The sequence below is a fragment of the Lissotriton helveticus genome, chromosome 9, assembly GCF_964261635.1.
Source record: "Lissotriton helveticus chromosome 9, aLisHel1.1, whole genome shotgun sequence".
Classification (NCBI taxonomy): domain Eukaryota; kingdom Metazoa; phylum Chordata; class Amphibia; order Caudata; family Salamandridae; genus Lissotriton; species Lissotriton helveticus.
The window spans coordinates 789,547,463-789,567,313 of NC_136070.1; the positions used below are offsets into that span (position 1 = coordinate 789,547,463).

At 44.2% G+C, this 19,851-nt stretch overlaps 1 long non-coding RNA gene across 2 annotated transcripts in view; it reads right to left on the bottom strand.

Annotated features, from left to right (window-relative positions):
• The window catches only part of LOC144782976 (uncharacterized), a 58,221-nt gene extending 50,567 nt beyond the window's left edge, over nt 1–7,654 (bottom strand). For both annotated transcript variants that reach the window (XR_013601342.1, XR_013601343.1), the window contains exon 1: nt 7,440–7,654. This is a non-coding gene — a long non-coding RNA (uncharacterized LOC144782976). The remainder of the gene's footprint in view (nt 1–7,439) is intronic.
• Between the last annotated feature and the right edge of the window lie 12,197 nt (nt 7,655–19,851).

Below are 19,851 nucleotides of genomic sequence, written 5' to 3' on the forward strand. Positions count from 1 at the left end.
GAGTGGTCTGCTTAATTCAGACACTCTGTTCATCACCACCCCCTTTTCTGAATCGTTTTTGGCCACTATAGGTGTGGCAGGGTATACTCAGACATGAGTCCCTTTCTCACTGCTCCATCAGGATTCAAGCAAGCCGGGCCGAAGAGGCTGAAATGCCAGAAACCGGTCCCCGGTAGCTTGTCTCCTTTCTGGTGAAGAATTGGCTTGGTAGTTTGGTCTGCCCTGTTCCCATGATGCACTGGGCCAGGGACAGACTAATTTGCATATAGCCAGGTTCTGAGCTGGGATGGGGCAGTGAGATAAATAACGGTGATGGATCAAGCCCTGATCTTTGGACTGGGTAAGAGTGGTCTGCTTAATTCAGACACTCTGTTCATCACCACCCCCTTTTCTGAATCGTTTTTGGCCACTATAGGTGTGGCAGGGTATACTCAGACATGAGTCCCTTTCTCACTGCTCCATCAGGATTCAAGCAAGCCGGGCCGAAGAGGCTGAAATGCCAGAAACCGGTCCCCGGTAGCTTGTCTCCTTTCTGGTGAAGAATTGGCTTGGTAGTTTGGTCTGCCCTGTTCCCATGATGCACTGGGCCAGGGACAGACTAATTTGCATATAGCCAGGTTCTGAGCTGGGATGGGGCAGTGAGATAAATAACGGTGATGGATCAAGCCCTGATCTTTGGACTGGGTAAGAGTGGTCTGCTTAATTCAGACACTCTGTTCATCACCACCCCCTTTTCTGAATCGTTTTTGGCCACTATAGGTGTGGCAGGGTATACTCAGACATGAGTCCCTTTCTCACTGCTCCATCAGGATTCAAGCAAGCCGGGCCGAAGAGGCTGAAATGCCAGAAACCGGTCCCCGGTAGCTTGTCTCCTTTCTGGTGAAGAATTGGCTTGGTAGTTTGGTCTGCCCTGTTCCCATGATGCACTGGGCCAGGGACAGACTAATTTGCATATAGCCAGGTTCTGAGCTGGGATGGGGCAGTGAGATAAATAACGGTGATGGATCAAGCCCTGATCTTTGGACTGGGTAAGAGTGGTCTGCTTAATTCAGACACTCTGTTCATCACCACCCCCTTTTCTGAATCGTTTTTGGCCACTATAGGTGTGGCAGGGTATACTCAGACATGAGTCCCTTTCTCACTGCTCCATCAGGATTCAAGCAAGCCGGGCCGAAGAGGCTGAAATGCCAGAAACCGGTCCCCGGTAGCTTGTCTCCTTTCTGGTGAAGAATTGGCTTGGTAGTTTGGTCTGCCCTGTTCCCATGATGCACTGGGCCAGGGACAGACTAATTTGCATATAGCCAGGTTCTGAGCTGGGATGGGGCAGTGAGATAAATAACGGTGATGGATCAAGCCCTGATCTTTGGACTGGGTAAGAGTGGTCTGCTTAATTCAGACACTCTGTTCATCACCACCCCCTTTTCTGAATCGTTTTTGGCCACTATAGGTGTGGCAGGGTATACTCAGACATGAGTCCCTTTCTCACTGCTCCATCAGGATTCAAGCAAGTCGGGCCGAAGAGGCTGAAATGCCAGAAACCGGTCCCCGGTAGCTTGTCTCCTTTCTGGTGAAGAATTGGCTTGGTAGTTTGGTCTGCCCTGTTCCCATGATGCACTGGGCCAGGGACAGACTAATTTGCATATAGCCAGGTTCTGAGCTGGGATGGGGCAGTGAGATAAATAACGGTGATGGATCAAGCCCTGATCTTTGGACTGGGTAAGAGTGGTCTGCTTAATTCAGACACTCTGTTCATCACCACCCCCTTTTCTGAATCGTTTTTGGCCACTATAGGTGTGGCAGGGTATACTCAGACATGAGTCCCTTTCTCACTGCTCCATCAGGATTCAAGCAAGCCGGGCCGAAGAGGCTGAAATGCCAGAAACCGGTCCCCGGTAGCTTGTCTCCTTTCTGGTGAAGAATTGGCTTGGTAGTTTGGTCTGCCCTGTTCCCATTATGCACTGGGCCAGGGACAGACTAATTTGCATATAGCCAGGTTCTGAGCTGGGATGGGGCAGTGAGATAAATAACGGTGATGGATCAAGCCCTGATCTTTGGACTGGGTAAGAGTGGTCTGCTTAATTCAGACACTCTGTTCATCACCACCCCCTTTTCTGAATCGTTTTTGGCCACTATAGGTGTGGCAGGGTATACTCAGACATGAGTCCCTTTCTCACTGCTCCATCAGGATTCAAGCAAGCCGGGCCGAAGAGGCTGAAATGCCAGAAACCGGTCCCCGGTAGCTTGTCTCCTTTCTGGTGAAGAATTGGCTTGGTAGTTTGGTCTGCCCTGTTCCCATGATGCACTGGGCCAGGGACAGACTAATTTGCATATAGCCAGGTTCTGAGCTGGGATGGGGCAGTGAGATAAATAACGGTGATGGATCAAGCCCTGATCTTTGGACTGGGTAAGAGTGGTCTGCTTAATTCAGACACTCTGTTCATCACCACCCCCTTTTCTACAGGTACATAGGCAGCAGAGGGAGAGGGTGCGCTGGGCTGAGTGAAGCTGCTCTGCGGTCTGGGGCACCCAACAACAGATTGCGCACCGGTGGGCTGACATCCTGGATAGAGACCAGAGCCTGCTCGACCTGCTGGGTTTGGAGTTTGCAGGGCTCGGTGAGTAATAATTATGTATTTGTCTTGTTCTATCCATGCTGATACTTTTTCCCAAATAGCAAGCATGCAGCTCACATTCAGGTAAGTTATGTTTATGTTACAAATATTATGTGATCATCATCATCTAGTAGACAGGTGCTCACCAGTGCTACCTAATCCTAATTGGAGTCGTTGGCACTCGCTTGGGTTGTTTATTTAAGAAGAAATGCAGTGACTCCTCCTGTCAGTAAGATAGTGGTAGTTATTAGTATTAGTGAGCTTGTGCGTTCTCAACCCCAAGAGATTCCCAGTGGTGTGTAGTAACTATGCAATATAATATTTTTAGGTATTTGTTATATGTATTTAACATTATTTTTTATATATATATTAAATATATTTGCATTTTTATCATATTTATATATTTTTTTAATTGATTTTGTTTTTTAAATATTTAGGCTTTTGGGGATGTTTTACTTGTCACTGCTTCCTTTTAGTGCAACTATTTTTAAGATTTGCTCATAGTGTATAACAACTGGCCTATGAGATAACCTTGTCATACTACTCTCCTAGTCACTGCAGTCTGCAACTATATTGACCACTAAAGTGGGGGAAAGGTTGCCGTTGCCTTGCATACAATAACTTTGTAGAACAATGAACCATAGTAGTGAAGAAGTAAGGACTGCAGGGTTTCCCAAGGTACCATGCTGGTGGTAGTAGTAGCAGGTTAGAGCACAAACAACAGTGAAGGAATCAGAAGTTAGGTCCCCCTCCCAGCTAGCTGAACTCCAACTGTAGGATTTTATTCAGAAGGATTATTGATCGCAAGCAACTAAATTGAAATAACTGAGTCAGTGGGTTATATATTATTATATCATAGCTGCACAAACACTTGATACCTGACTACTAAACTTCAAATAAAACCTGATAGTGAATAACAAATAATACTAAAGTATTCAGGGCAATGGTGAGCTAGTACTTCAATTAAAATAAAAGTGACACTCGAATCGTGATTCGTTAGGAGAACTTAAAGTCTGGAATGGACATAGTTATTGGTTAAGCTGTTCAGTTCAGTTCAATAGTCTTTATTCTGTCATAACAATGACCATAAAAACACAGATTTAAGAGTACATTTATATCATATAATTTTTCGAATTCAAAGATTATTGAGAAAACTTCACACAACGATTAAAATGACTTTAACCCCTTCAGTGCTAATGACAAGGGTAACTCGTCATGTAGGGCCCATTGATTTCAATGGAAAGTCAATGGACCTACATGCACACCCCTTAGCAGCCAAGTGGTTAAAGCATCAATGAATATAATTTATGTGTGCATTAAAAAATATATTTAAAATTACTGCATGAGCACACGTGGTGATTGGCATTCATTAAAACTATTGACAATCTCAGCAGGGGTAAAAATAAATATTCTTATGAAGCATACCTTCTTAATTTTATTGCAGACAAGATATAATTAAGGACAGAGAAACAAATTGTAGGAGAATTCAGACATTTTAAAAAGATCAGCCCCTCTTGCTCCCATGTAAAGTGCTTGTGCGTTAAAAGTGGTTGTAAGGAGTGTTTACTCAACCGTTTATATAAAGAGCAAAAAAGTATAAAATGCACTGTTGTTTGAGGTGAGGATTTTTCACATGGGCAACCTGGAAGAGATTCAAACCAGAAACCACAGTTAGCAAAAGCAACCAAATAATGGATTGAATGTAACCTGAGCATCGTGAGATAAAATCTATGTTTTGGTTTTCCCACCCAGCATAAATACTGCTCTATCTCAGGCATTGTAGAAATTGGAAAACAGATAAGGACTGTAGTTACATCACTTGCCTTTGAAATTCTAATCTCTTCATGCATCATAATAATGTTTTCCTTAAATAAGTGGCTTAGTTTGGGGCTCAATGGTATCTGGAAAATCAAAAAAGTTAGTGAGGCCCATATCATTAAAGCTTTTCCTGATATATGCCAGCCACGGGATAGAGCATCTATTGTACAAGTTCAGGCAGTTGCTCAAAATGTCTCTCGAGACACCTGCTTGTGGGCTACACCAGATTTTAACCCAGAGTAAAAAGGGGGGGGGGGGTCATTTTAACTTTGTCTTTCAAATAGCCCATGCCCAGTTCACTGTGGGAGATAAAACTTGGGGCCAACTTAGGAATTGCTAGTAGTTGGCAAAGGAACTTATTTTCGATGGCCTGCATTCTAGGTGGTGTTTCATGACCCACACGCCTGCTCCATATGTTTTTCCACACCCACACATTCATATGTATATAGCTGGACCTTCTCTTTAATTGTATTGTGCCCCAGTTTTCTTGCAACTCTAAAAATAGATTTGCACACTACTCCATTTTCTGTATTCCCTGGACGGTCATGCCACCCCATTACGAATTTGCTTCAAACAGGATACCTAGATAATTAAAATATGGAACCTTAGCGATAAATGCCACGCCAATAAAAACAGATTTTGTTTTGGTGTTTTTTGGACCACAGGTTAAAGTAAATTATTTCCTGTGATTTACTTTTAAACCCAGGTTTGTCATAAAACTTATAAAACCATTTAAAAGTTTCTGGAGGCCAAATAGTATTTGTGAAATTAAAATGGCGTCATCCCCATATAAGAAGCCTGGGACCGGTCGAGAGGCATTTCTACGGGTATCACCACTACATAAACTCAGGGCTTTGTCTAAAGAATTAATAGAGAATAAAAACAGAAAAAGTGCCATTATACAGCCCTGCCTAACAGGGTGTACAATCTCCTTGTTGAGTGTAGTAGACCTTAGTAGTAGTATCCCAGTGTAACCGCCTTATAAGGCTCAGCAATGGTGGGCCCATCCCGGCGGCCTCCATCAGAGATCTCAACTTTCCCCTATTCACCAAATGAAAAGCACAAGAGAGGTCCATAAAATCCATGTGTAATGAACCTCTCCTGGCATTGACACACTTTCCTGAAATAAGGGATAAGTTTAGTACCTGCTCGATGTCCCCGAGGCCTGGGCGGAAACCATGTTGAGTCTTTGAGAAGAAAGAATTATTTTCTGCCCAAACTTCCAACTAAGATGGCCCACCCCTATTGTTTTTACTGTGGCATCTAACAAAGACATTGGGCAATAGCAGGTAGGGCAATTCCTGTTCCCTTTCCTAAATATAGGCATTAAAGTGGATTCCCTCCATGTGATAATTGTGGCCCTCTTCACAACTGCTTTAAAAACATTAGTTTCTAATGTGTCCCAAAAGTCCAGTACAGATTTTAAGATGTCAATGGGGACTTGGTCGGGGGCTTGGTTAAGTGTTTACGTAAAGCAACACACAAAGCCTGAATGATGATGCTGACGAACAATGTTCTTCTATAGCTAAAATATTAATCACTTTTATGAGTGGGTGGGTAATTGGGGCCAGTTTGGACTATTGTTTCAGTAATAGGAGTAGAACTGAAGATCTGCACTGAGTTGGTGTTAATTTCACCACATCCGCCCCTCCAAGTGTGTGATCAATTAATAGTATGTATGTTTATGTATATGGATTTATATAGCACTTATAACCCAGGGGTCTCTAAGCGCTTTGCCTTGGGAACCCGTCCTGGCTTTTCCCTGTGAGATAGCCCCTACAGGGCATCCCCAAGGTGAAAGCCAGGCATCCCGCCGCGGGGGCCGTTGTGGAGATTAAGCAAGCTTAATGCCCAGAGTTGCAGAGTGTGAACCCATGATTAGGTCAGGCACCGAAGCGAGAATTATCGAGTCCGTGAATATTTGAGCTCGAGACCCTGCCGCGTCGGGAATTGAACCCTGGTCCCGGGTCTGACCTCTGCTTCAGGGTCTGCCTGCTCTAACCAGTGAGCCACACTTCTCCATAGTGAACATTATTAAGTCACACCATAAGAAATCACACAGCCCTGGGGAAAAGGGATAGGTGTTTGATGAATGGATAGGAAAGGGGATTAGGGGAAAGGTGTGACAAAGACAAACACTACACGAAGACAATTTTCATCTGGGCAATGAACAGCCAACCATCATGAATCTGTTGTGGGAGGAAAAGGAAATGAAGAAATGACAATGCACAGTTAACTTAAATGCAATGCAAACCAAACAGTCCATCAGCCCCAGAGAGACCCAAGTTACATTATTACATAACTAAATGTTCTATCACCTAGGTTTGAAAAATAGTCAATACAAATTATGTAGGAGGGAAGCAAACAACACACACACTTCTAAAACATTATTATTATAAGAAAAAATATACTGTATTTCTATTGCAATTTGGGAGGTGAATCTGCATTCTTCTTGGATTGTCCGTCAATCTTGAGTGCCTGGCTGATGCAGTCTGATAAGGTAAGTGTGAGTGCTACGGGGCATTTGCTTTTTTGTGCAGGAGAATAGAAGGCCTGCAGATTGTAAAACAAAAATTATATTGTAGGATCAAGGAGAAGGACAGACGGTAAGCTTCATAAGGAGTGCACCAAGAAGACTCAGAGGCAGCGCAACAGAGAAGAACAGTCCTTTTTGCAATCATTCACTTTATGACTGATGTGAGATCATTTAGGAGAGAGCAATTACAACAGCTAACAATCACGACAAGTGGGTGCATGTATCGTGCTAATCATACTCACAACTGTCATGATCATCATCATAATATGTAGCCTAGTGTGTGCATAATGTGATGATCACCACATGTCTGTCTCTAGTTACCTACAACAGCCCACCCACCCAACCACCATACAGTTTCAAATTTGAGCCGACTAGCACACACACTTAGCAACATTGCATTTCCCAAATCAAGTAAAATCAACCATCTCTCATCACCAGTCCACAGAGTTGAGTAGGCCTTTTAGAGTCATCACCATGTTGGCGTCTGTGAAGTTGATAATTTCCTTCTCCTGGCAGTTGTTGAAGTAATCACGCCTTGAGTCCTTCCATCATCCTCCTGACTCCAAGTAACATGTCCAACTCCGTACTCCTGACTCAAATGTGATAGATCGACCTATAGTGCAATGTTGTTGATGAACAACAAGAGAGACATTGAGACATTTTTTGTGTAGACTAGATTTGTGCTTGTTAGCTATAGGGACTGGTCGGGTCTTTGAGGAGTGTGAAGCAGAAAGCAAAGCAGTGTGGACCGGGCAAACAAATATCTCACTAAAGGGGCCCATTAGGATGGCGGGTGGACTTCAGTCCACGCTCCATCCTCACGGTGCTGGGACTGCCTGCCATATGTGCAGCGGTCCTGCAGGGCCGATTAGGATGCGACCCCCACCCTGGCAGTCGCAGTCCGCATATTTGACATTGCGGCAGGTGCTGCTTACAGCAGCACCTGCTGCAATGCCAAATTCACAAGTTATGCATTCCCATGCACAACGTGTTGGGAATGCATAACTTGTTGGGGCCACAGATTGTACCCAGTGTGCCCGGGTATCCCTTGATCAACAAAGGCGCAGACTGTCATTCACTTTGGGACCAGGACTCAGAGGCCTGAAGCAACCCTTGTTTTAAAGGGGGTCACCTCAACAAAAGCCTCCTTGCCGTCCTTGTCGGTCTGTGACTCTCTCAGCTGGGCATCAAAAACTGGATCCACGACTTCTCCTTTCTGATTTGTGACCCCATCTTTCACCCAAGACAGTGTCAGGGATACACACTTCACGTCCCAGTGCTTCCGGCCTTCTACCTTCACTGAGGTCCTAGTTGCCAGCAACGCCTGTGATGGTTACCTTCACCTTGGCTTCAAGCTGGACTGGTGCTGACTCCCCAGGCTAGATCTGATATCCGGGCCCCTCTGGCAATGGTTGTAAGGCAGCAAATAACTATTGGTAGACAGAACAAAAGATCTTTAGACAAGGCATACAAATAATCTATCAACAGAGAGGATAGTCTCAGAATACTTCCTTAATCCTGGGGCACCCCATATATTAGCAAGGCACCCAAGAACCACTTCATCTATCTGAGAGTTAAAAAAACCTGGACCTATTACACTATTTGAAGCAGCTAAGGAAGTCTGGGTTCATTTACTAAATTCTGAGGAAAAGAGAGAAACAATACAGGCATACTCTAAATCCTTACATTTGTGTATTCCTATATTATTCATCTGAAGAACCTCAAGAAAGTAAATTCTTAGAACAAACATTCTTTTGTGCTTCTTGTCTAAACAAGCTTGTGTTTCATAAGTCATAACCTTTTACTACTTGTACCGGAATGCAGACACTTCTGAAAAGATTTTTGTGTCATAAAGACACCTACATTGTACGCTTAGGACCATGCTCTCATGGTATAGGTGCAGCGGAAAAAGTCTAAAACTGCTAATTTAACTGGGATTCTTATTACATAAAGAACTAAAAAAAACTTCAACATAGTGGGTACTTAAATTTCTCCAGCAGAACATGTTGTGACAAACAAACTCCTATAAAATAATATTTTATTATAAAAAATGTTTGCTGAGGATCACAAGGGCGTCTTTCCTGCATTTTACTTTTCACGATCCAAACTATGCAACATCAGCTCTAATAAGGGTTGTCAGTTTATTTACACAGACTAGCTAATAAAAGACTATCAATGCCATTGCAAAACTGTATGTAGCATGAGAATAACATAAACAATAATGGTATTATCACCTGAGAATTTTAGAACAAAAACTACCCACATCTAGTTCCCCGTAAAGGTCAAATAAGGGAACAGCAACCTAGACTACTCATCCTTTCATAATTTCATAAGACAGGATGGGTAGTAACATAGCTTATTTATTTATTCATTTTATTAATGCTAACAATTTTAAAACAGTATTACTGAATAGCCAATTAAATGTCTCATGGCTATTTCCTAGACAGCTTAGACAGGCTCAAAAGAGAGTGAGAAAAAGAGAGAAAACATCAATTTGCCTACCTCTAATTTGCAGAATAGCTAACCTCCTCCCCCATTTCGACAGTAGGAAACCTGAAACAGATGTACCTTCTGTAAACACTATCTACCCCTATTTGTGGCAACTGGGCACAAACAAACTTGCAGGAGGTAAATAGCACATTGAGGTAGCTAGAAAACATTAATACCCAACTACCAATTCCTTTAGCAATTGTACTAGTGTAACATGAGGGCACATGAATACAAACTGAATCCCATTGCCTCCTTATTGTAGCCCTTACACAGTAATATTTAAGCTAAAACCATTATTTTTTTATACATGGCAGAGCTATGATCTACTCAGGGCGCACATATACCACTATCTTTCCTTCTGTTCATATGACTGCGCAAAAACGTGCTTTTGCCAAAAATAATAAGCAAAGCTTCTCTTTTTCTCCCTGCGCTGTCATCTCATCTTTCAGAATTTTTCAGAGGTCGAAGTGTCAAAGCAAACCTTGCTCTTAGCCTAGGCTGCTAAATGCAGAACTCGACCTCTATCCCTTACCAGCTGTCCTATTTTGTGGAAGGATGTTCCATGCGGTTTTTCCAATTCAAAGTAACTCTGGAGACTGACAGCTGAAATGCAGTCCTGTTCTGTTCCTGTTTGCCAATAATTTAAAGGTAAGATAATAACTTCTGCTGTTTTTTTATACTTATTTTCATTTGTGTGCAGTATGTGTGTTTTTGTAGCAGTATAGAGGTCAGCTGTTTGTTCTATACTTATATGTGTGCATTACTGAGGCCTGAGATCAGTTTGAAAACTGCTCTGAGTGGCAGAACTACTTTTAAAAAGTACATTTTGCCCAAATTCGACTTTGGTGGTAGGGGCACTTAAAAATGGATAACCTACAATGTTCTGGCATATTGGGGACCCCCAGAGTGTCCTCTAGATATCCCAGAGATGGGGGATCAGTAATGTATAAGGTACACCCTTAACAAATGTAAAAAATGAGTTTGTGAGCCTGGGTAAAGTGTAATTTCACATTTTATTCCTCACCTTGTGGTTAAAATACTACTAAAATTCCAACTTCGATGCTAGGAGTCATATATTATTCACAGTAGGATTATTAGATATTATGAGGATCAAAACCGATTTTTAGTGCAATTATTTTTAACCCCAAAATGTCCTCAAATAGTCAATTATGTTTTCTTTTCCTAATAATGATCACCAACCCTTTTGATGGTTCCACATATGAAAAGCAAGCAAGCATTATTCTTTTCCTATCACCTTTAAATGCATTCATTTATAACACTAAGCACAAAAGCCTGACTGAAACATGAAAGTCTGCATAACTTTTAAAGGACAGTAATTATTTAACATCAGAACCACGGATGTGCTTATTAAAAAGGCAATAAGAAAGAAAATCCCTTCTTTTAATCTTTTCCTCTGTTATCCAAAATAATGAAACTGTCTTTTCTTACTTTTAAAATCAGCAGTCTTTAATGCACACCTTTATACCGTGTTTGCACTAACTTAATATCTAGTTGACCCAACAGTTTCCTTGTGGCTTGGGACCAAGAATAGCCATGTGTTATTGACTCAACTTTGCTCAAACCAGCAGGCGCCAACATCTCACACCTTTCAAGCCAGCACAAATCTATCATTCTGTAATGTGGTGTTTATTTCAGCAACAACCAATTCACTCAGATGATGTGAATGCCATTTAATATCTAATAAAATGTATCTAAGGAGAATGCTGTAACATTTTGTATTTTAGTCCTAGTTATTGCAAAGCACACAATTTCGTTTTTCTTCCTTTCTATGAGGCCTATTTTATTCCTATTGAATGTGAATTCTAATTTATATTTACCAGTGTGGCAATTTGCACATATCTATAGTTTCTTACTTTGTCAATTTAATGGTAGCGTGCAGCAATTTAGCATATGTTACATAAATCATTTCTGGATTTATTTGAAAATGTAATTCATTCAATGACATTTTGCATAAAAGAATGATGACAAAAACAATTGAGCTCATTCCAGAAATTTTTGAGAAGGGGGTCATACACGCATAACACACAATACAGCGCACTTAAGGCTAGCCATTCTTACACAAAGAGCGCAATCAGTACTTACTCACATAAGTACCACTGATGTCAAACAACAAATCACATAGATATTCAAACACACACTCAACCCACAAATCAACACTTAGGACAACACCAAGAGACAGCCCACAGACTGTACTGAAACCAAACCATTTGTAAATACTAATTGTAAGTCATATTTACAAGAAACGCTCTCAAAAGTAGTCCAAAAGACTGCACAAACACAGCCCCAAAGACTGTTCCATGTTCAAGAAGCTAAAATACACCAAATTTGCCAGTTTTGGCTGGCAGAACACTCAAAAAGCGCTCTGCATATCACCACTTATGAATGTTACTAAGTGCACAGACCAGGATCCTTTTTATGTACATATTTAGTTCCCTGGGGCACTTAGTCACCATGGAAGAAATACCTTTTTATACCTAAACCTATTTAGGTATCCTCTCTATGGGAACAGGCTGAGTTTGTTCGAGATTCACATTGGTACCTCCAAGAAAGCAGCACATTCTTCGATGTGTGCGTGAAACAGGCATGCTAAGAATATTATAGCATATACCATATAATACAGCAGTGGCACTTAACACAATATGTGCTGTTACGAATTTTCAAAATTTAGAGAAACATCTCCTCATTACCTGCCTACATAAATTGCAATTTACATATATCCAAAAACACGTCCAAGATTTTGGCCAAACAAACAAGCAAATGTCGACGACCTTACCAAGCACAAATCTCCAGCCTTCCACTGCCAAGTTCTGAGTAACCTAAAGGTCATTTTAAAATACTCACGCCAAAGAAGTTCTCAGTTGGGAATGGCAAACACTTGGAGAATCAGATCATGAAGACAAGAAATATACTGGGCTGCAAAGACAATGAATCTCTGTGTGCAGGGTACCTCCTCATTAGATTCCTGTCCTGTCCTCCTCAGTAGATTCCTGTCTCCCGTCAAGACCACTCCCTTGGAGAGCCACTCCTCCGATGAGGTTCACGTTCGGGCGCCATTTGAAGAAATAAAAACCTTTTAAGGGGTTCACTGATACACCTGGGTCCTTAAACCCACAAAGAAGACATATAACTCCAGAGGTCACCATGATATCCTAAACTTCCTAAAGATAATAACATTACTTGCCTGGATTAGATAAAGAGCTTCCCTCTGACCTGATTCAAGTGGGTTTAAGCTTCCCCTTAATGATAGCAGTGGTACTACTGTAAGCTGGTGGTCCAACACGAATATTACTGGAGCAATTCTGGCTCAATTGGCCTGCTGGAAGACTGGAGAATACTTATATCAGAAGGAAAGGCTGGACCATATCCAGGTATTTTTGAAACACCCACTGACCCTCAAACACCCAAAGAACCGAGGCAGCATCACCCCACAGCCCTGCTTAGATCAGCTTGCAGCCCTCCTAGCATTTATATTGGAAATAATCAACAAAATCTAAGATGCCACTGCCAGCTGCTGAATGAGATGGTCCTTATAAACCTGAATCATAATCACTCTCAGCCCTCAGATGGCACATATAATTGGCTGTGTCTACCAGCAGTACTACAAAGATTCCTCTAATAGCTCCTAATCACTTCCCAAAGGAACAAACCTCACTCACATAGTGAGCATGGACAAATAATACATTGGAATATCACTGGCTAGAGATTGAAAATTGAGGACAAAGACCTGGATGCCTAATGAAATCGAATTAGATGAAATACACTGCAAAGTTAGACTGAAAGGAAGTCTAAACACATTAATTTATTGGAGAATCCACATATCTGTGCAGGAATACTTAATAATCAAAAATAACTATAGTCAACAAACAAGAATTAGTCATGATCCATGGGACCTAAACCTATTCATCATCTATATATCACCTGGGAATTTTAATGAATTTTTTTAAGTGTATTATAGAAATGTATTAATAATGCTTGAAATGAAATCTCAGACCACCCATCACACACATTGAAAAGGGAAGGCCCTCATGTCTTACTTGTTTGTGGAGATTTCAATACTTAACCCAGCTTTTGATGATAGACCTGGGCATGAGTAGGGAAGAGGTTGGGAGAGGCTTACCCAAATTCCACAGCAACTTACTAGGGAGTTGGAAAACTCAGTGCCTTCTAGATAACCAACAACCTTTATTTTGTTAATGGTCGCACACCCTCAGATCCCCCTGCGCACCTTTTATATTGGGCAATCTAGAGATCCTTATCGAGTATATATATATATTAACCCAGAGTCCTGGCATCTGGTTGCCGACTAGGCCCGGGCAGGGTTTGCTTAGTCATGCTACACGGAACTCCGCGAAGTGGCAAAATTACTCTGCAGCTCTACAAGGAATTCCACAAGCGGGTGGAGTTGGTCGCTGTGGCCATTCACGCGATATATGCAATGCGAAGTGCGTTCTCGCACCGTAAATCATGCACGAACAACACCACAAGGTTCGCATCGGCACGGCCATCTTGTTTTTTGCTCTGTTATGGTGCTGGGGCCTACTTTTGAATCTGTCCTTAATCTGTTAAATTCTACCCCTTTCTAATTTATCTACCCCTCATTTCTATTTGTTATCTTTCTGTATGTCTTTTTTTGTGCATTTTAAGTGTTTTTAAAAGTGTGACTTTTGTACTTTTTCGCCCTACTTTCTCATTTCATTTCCTTCCTTTCAAAGTTTTATACAGCGCAAACTTGACCCAAAGGTATTGGGTATCAGAATGCTTTTCCCGAGCACCAGTTGCTTACACAAGGACACAAGGACCTTCCTTCCTTCCTTCCTTCCTTCCTTCCTTCCTTCCTTCCTTCCTTCCTTCCTTCCTTCCTTCCTTCCTTCCTTCCTTCCTTCCTTCCTTCCTTACTTCCTCCCCTTTCCCCCCCATCCAGTGCCATGGCAGAGCAGGGGAGCGCCAGCGTCAGGCCCCCCCTAACCAGTACCACCAGCTGCAGCCACCTACCTTGCGGTCAGCTGTGCCGTGAAGGGGTGCAGCTCCATGAAATTTTCTCAGAGGTGTAGGTGGCTATTCTTGTATTTTATGTGCAGCGCCACCTCCCCTCCACCCTAGCAGTGGACCTGGTAGTTGTGACGCCCTACAGGTACATAGGCTGCAGAGGGAGAGGGTGCGCTGGGTTGAGTGCAGCTGCTCTGCGGTCTGGGGCACCCAACAACAGATTGCGCACCGGTGGGCTGACATTCTGGATAGAGACCAGAGCCTGCTCGACCTGCTGGGTTTGGAGTTTGCAGGGCTCGGTGAGTAATAATTATGTATTTGTCTTGTTCTATCCATGCTGATACTTTTTTCCCAAATAGCAAGCATGCAGCTCACATTCAGGTAAGTTATGTTTATGTTACAAATATTATGTGATCATCATCATCTAGTAGACAGGTGCTCACCAGTGCTACCTAACCCTACTCGGAGTCGTTGGCGCTCGCTTGGGTTGTTTATTTAAGAAGAAATGCAGTGACTCCTCCTGTCAGTAAGATAGTGGTAGTTATTAGTATTAGTGAGCTTGTGTGTTCTCAACCCCAAGCGATTCCCAGTGGTGTGTAGTAACTATGCAATATAATATTTTTAGGTATTTGTTATATGTATTTAACATTATTTTTGTATATATATATTAAATATATTTGCATTTTTATCATATTTATATCATTTTTTTTTTTTTTTAAATATTTAGGCTTTTGGGGATGTTTTACTTGTCACTGCTTCCTTTTAGTGCAACTATTTTTAAGATTTGCTGATAGTGTATAACAACTGGCCTATGAGATAACCTTGTCATACTACTCTCCTAGTCACTGCAGTCTGCAACTATATTGACCACTAAAGTGGGGGAAAGGTTGCCGTTGCCTTGCATACAATAACTTTGTAGAACAATGAACCATAGTAGTGAAGAAGTAAGGACTGCAGGGTTTCCCAAGGTACCATGCTGGTGGTAGTAGTAGCAGGTTAGAGCACAAACAACAGTGAAGGAATCAGTAGTGAGGTCCCCCTCCCACCTAGCTGAACTCCAACTGTAGGATTTTATTCAGAAGGATTATTGATCGCAAGCAACTAAATTGAAATAACTGAGTCAGTGGGTTATATATTATTATATCATAGCTGTACAAACACTTGATACCTGACTACTAAACTTCAAATAAAACCTGATAGTGAATAACAAATTATACTAAAGTATTCAGGGCAATGGTGAGCTAGTACTTCAATTAAAATAAAAGTGACACTCGAATCGTGATTCGTTAGGAGAACTTAAAGTCTGGAATGGACATAGTTATTGGTTAAGCTGTTCAGTTCAGTTCAATAGTCTTTATTCTGTCATAACAATGACAGAATAATGGGGACACCTACTTACTTATTTTTGAATCGGAAGGTATCACTCACGCTGTAACCTATCAGCTCACGCTGTAACCTATCAGCCCAGCAGCGCACCGGCCTCCCAGCCCACCTCTCGCCGCACCCGCTTCGCGGGTGCCGCTTTGCCGGTGGGTGCTGGTAGAGGCAGCATCTCCAAGGACCAACGCGAGGACGCCGGCAGCAAGGCGGTAAGGGGCGCGAGGAACCAGCGGGGCTGCGAGCGTGCGGGGACTTCATTTCCCAGAAGTCCCTGCAAGACCAAGGAAGAGCTTCCGGTCCGCTCTCCCTGCTGGCCCGCCCCCCGCCCATCAAAGCCAGTTAAAAGCGCTCCTCTTCCTCTACCCTGTGGGACACCTACTTACTTATTTTTGAATCGGAAGGTATCACTCACGCTGTAACCTATCAGCCCAGCAGCGCACCGGCCTCCCAGCCCACCTCTCGCTGCACCCGCTTCGCGGGTGCCGCTTCGCCGGTGGGTGCTGGTAGAGGCAGCATCTCCAAGGACCAACGCGAGGACGCCGGCAGCAAGGCGGTAAGGGGCGCGAGGAACCAGCGGGGCTGCGAGCGTGCGGGGACTTCATTTCCCAGAAGTCCCTGCAAGACCAAGGAAGAGCTTCCGGTCCGCTCTCCCTGCTGGCCCGCCCCCCGCCCATCAAAGCCAGTTAAAAGCGCTCCTCTTCCTCTACCCTGTGGGACACCTACTTACTTATTTTTGAATCGGAAGGTATCACTCACGCTGTAACCTATCAGCCTAGCAGCGCACCGGCCTCCCAGCCCACCTCTCGCCGCACCCGCTTCGCGGGTGCCGCTTCGCCGGTGGGTGCTGGTAGAGGCAGCATCTCCAAGGACCAACGCGAGGACGCCGGCAGCAAGGCGGTAAGGGGCGCGAGGAACCAGCGGGGCTGCGAGCGTGCGGGGACTTCATTTCCCAGAAGTCCCTGCAAGACCAAGGAAGAGCTTCCGGTCCACTCTCCCTGCTGGCCCGCCCCCCGCCCATCAAAGCCAGTTAAAAGCGCTCCTCTTCCTCTACCCTGTGGGACACCTACTTACTTATTTTTGAATCGGAAGGTATCACTCATGCTGTAACCTATCAGCCCAGCAGCGCACCGGCCTCCCAGCCCACCTCTCGCCGCACCCGCTTCGCGGGTGCCGCTTCGCGGGTGCCGCTTTGCCGGTGGGTGCTGGTAGAGGCAGCATCTCCAAGGACCAACGCGAGGACGCCGGCAGCAAGGCGGTAAGGGGCGCGAGGAACCAGCGGGGCTGCGAGCGTGCGGGGACTTCATTTCCCAGAAGTCCCTGCAAGACCAAGGAAGAGCTTCCGGTCCGCTCTCCCTGCTGGCCCGCCCCCTGCCCTTTACGCTCCCTACTTAATAACATCTCACTCCCGCAGCGCGGGACGCAGCACGGGCGAAGACTGGGCAAAGACAGGGCCGTTTGAGGCCGTTCGAGGACGGCAGAGGACGGCCCCGGCCCTGTCACCCTGTACTTTACTTCGTTTCCACAGGCCCCCACGACTTCTGAAGCACATCACTGAGAATCACGATGCGTCCCAAAACCAGAAGCACGTCCAAGAAAGCTACACTGGTGACACAAGTGACCGGTCCTATAGACCTTTTCATATCCAGGGTAAACGACACCATTGATAAGAGTATCATCCTACTGGAGAAAAGAGTCTCCTTGGACCTCATGCAGGCCAAACGATCCTCGCTCGGCTCACTTGCTACCGCAATTTCCCCTGCTCACCAGGTTGCTAACAATTGCTCTTTACCACTGCCACTAACCATCGTTCCTACAATGACTGTTCCAAATTCTGTAGATTTATCCGTAACCCAAACTGACTCTGATCAATCATATGTCGACTTTGAAGCAACCCCAGACTTAGAAGCCTGCCAATCACCGACTGAAAAATTAGATCAGAGTGCCATCAGTAATCCCTTATTACCTGATCCAGTAACGACCCTAGAACCAACAAAATCAAGGAAAAACACCTCCACCCTCCCTAAGGCTACGCCAATTATCAAGGAAAAACCTAAAACAAAAACAAAGAATCATAACCTGATCACGCCCACCCCAAACTCCTCGGCAGGTATCCCCTGTTGGGTGGAAAACATGGTTATGGACCTAAAATCAGACCTCGAAGCCAAAATTACAGCACAGATCAAACCCCTAATATCAAAGTTGGACAGACTTACGTCACTAATCAATACCAAATGCAGTTGTAAGGCAAGCGGGAATGGTCCCGCCCCAACGCAGGGGGCAAAGGAAATACTCCCAAAAAAACCATCTAGTCCCAAACAAATAACAGGTATAACAAACAAGCCTCACACTTCACCAACCAGAAAAGCGGCAGTAACACAACCCCTAGCTAAAAAAGGGACTAATCTAGATGCCTCCCAAATTATTCCGGTGGCGGTAGATCTCCCCTCTGCCACACAAATAGGTCCAGCAGGCCAAACTAAAACAAACAACCGACAAAAAAAAGGAAATACCACCATTCCAGCAGAAACCCCCTCCCAAGAAAAACCTCCGGAACTGAAGACCAAGCAGTCTCAGCCCAAAATAATCAACTTACCCCCGGAAGCTTCTCCCTTCGTGGTGGTGCTAACAGCTGTTCCCCCACTGAAGGAGGGCGTAAGAGAAACCTTCGCAGAGCTGAGGAACAAATGCGCACAGTGGCTCCAACTCCATAAACCCCTACCCGCTCACATCAGGGGTGACATCTTCTCTGCACGCAGAGGAGACTGGGTTGGTAGAAGCACGAAGGCAATAGCGGGGGATGTCATCAGCATCAAATTCAGGGAGATAGGGGCATCAAATTATATTTGCAACTCACCCAACAGAGGACCAGCCACCCAAATAAATCCCCTACCCTTGTCCTATTTCCTACCCCCATCCTCAAGGCAAAATTTCCCCTTTCCCGTACTCCCATTAAACACTGGGCCTATAAACTCCACTGAATACAATATGTATCAACACCAGCAGCACCCACACATGCCACGATTCCCACAAAATTCACAACAATCAGTTTTCCAGTGGCAACCCCCCATCCAACTTCCTCAATCCATACACCCTGCGACCCACCCACCAGCGCATCTTCCTCAATACCCATATCATACCACCCAACAGTGGTGGCAACCCCAGCATTCCATGCAATACAACATTCACCCATGGCAGCAGCCGCGGCAAGGACGGTTTCCCCCGCCCAACCCACTAGGCCTTAACTACCAAGGCAGAGACAGGGACGAATGGAGTGGACAGGAACACTGGAGAAAGTACAGTGACCCCACACGCTGGGATAGCTGGAATGGCCTTCAATTAGCAAATAGGTATAGCGCTTTGGAGTGCGTCGATTGACTACCACAACCACAAGAACACTCCCAAATCCACACAGACCTACTGGAACCCACGGTCTCCCTATTAGTCCCTCCAGACCTAGAGACTCCTCCAGCCCCAGAGATCCTTAATGAATCAAAAAGAGTAAAAAGCTCAAGGGACAGTCCAACAATCCTGAGTCTGATCTCGTGGAACATCGCCGGTTTAAGGACAAAAATAGAGGATGGGACAATCATGCACCACATGCATAATCACCAAGTAATATGCATACAGGAGACATGGTCATTACAAGAACATCACCTGCAGGGGTACAAAACGTACTCCTCTCTCGCGCAGTCGGGACACATAGGCAGACCAAAGGGAGGTCTGTGCATATACGTAGCCAACACTATCCAAAACGCTAAAATAAAGGTTATAGAACTGGCACCTAATTTGCAGATCCTTGGTCTTTTCCTTCAGAAAAAAGAGTCAATAGTTATCATTAATTTTTATAACAACCTGGATGAACAGGACTTTGAGGGAGTCCTGGCCCATCTTCACGAAAAATTATTTACTCTCAGAATGAAACAAGGAGAAAGAGGCCCGGCCGCAATAATATGGGCAGGCGACTTCAATCTTCACGCCTGTACCCAACCAAAAAGAAAATGTCCTGGC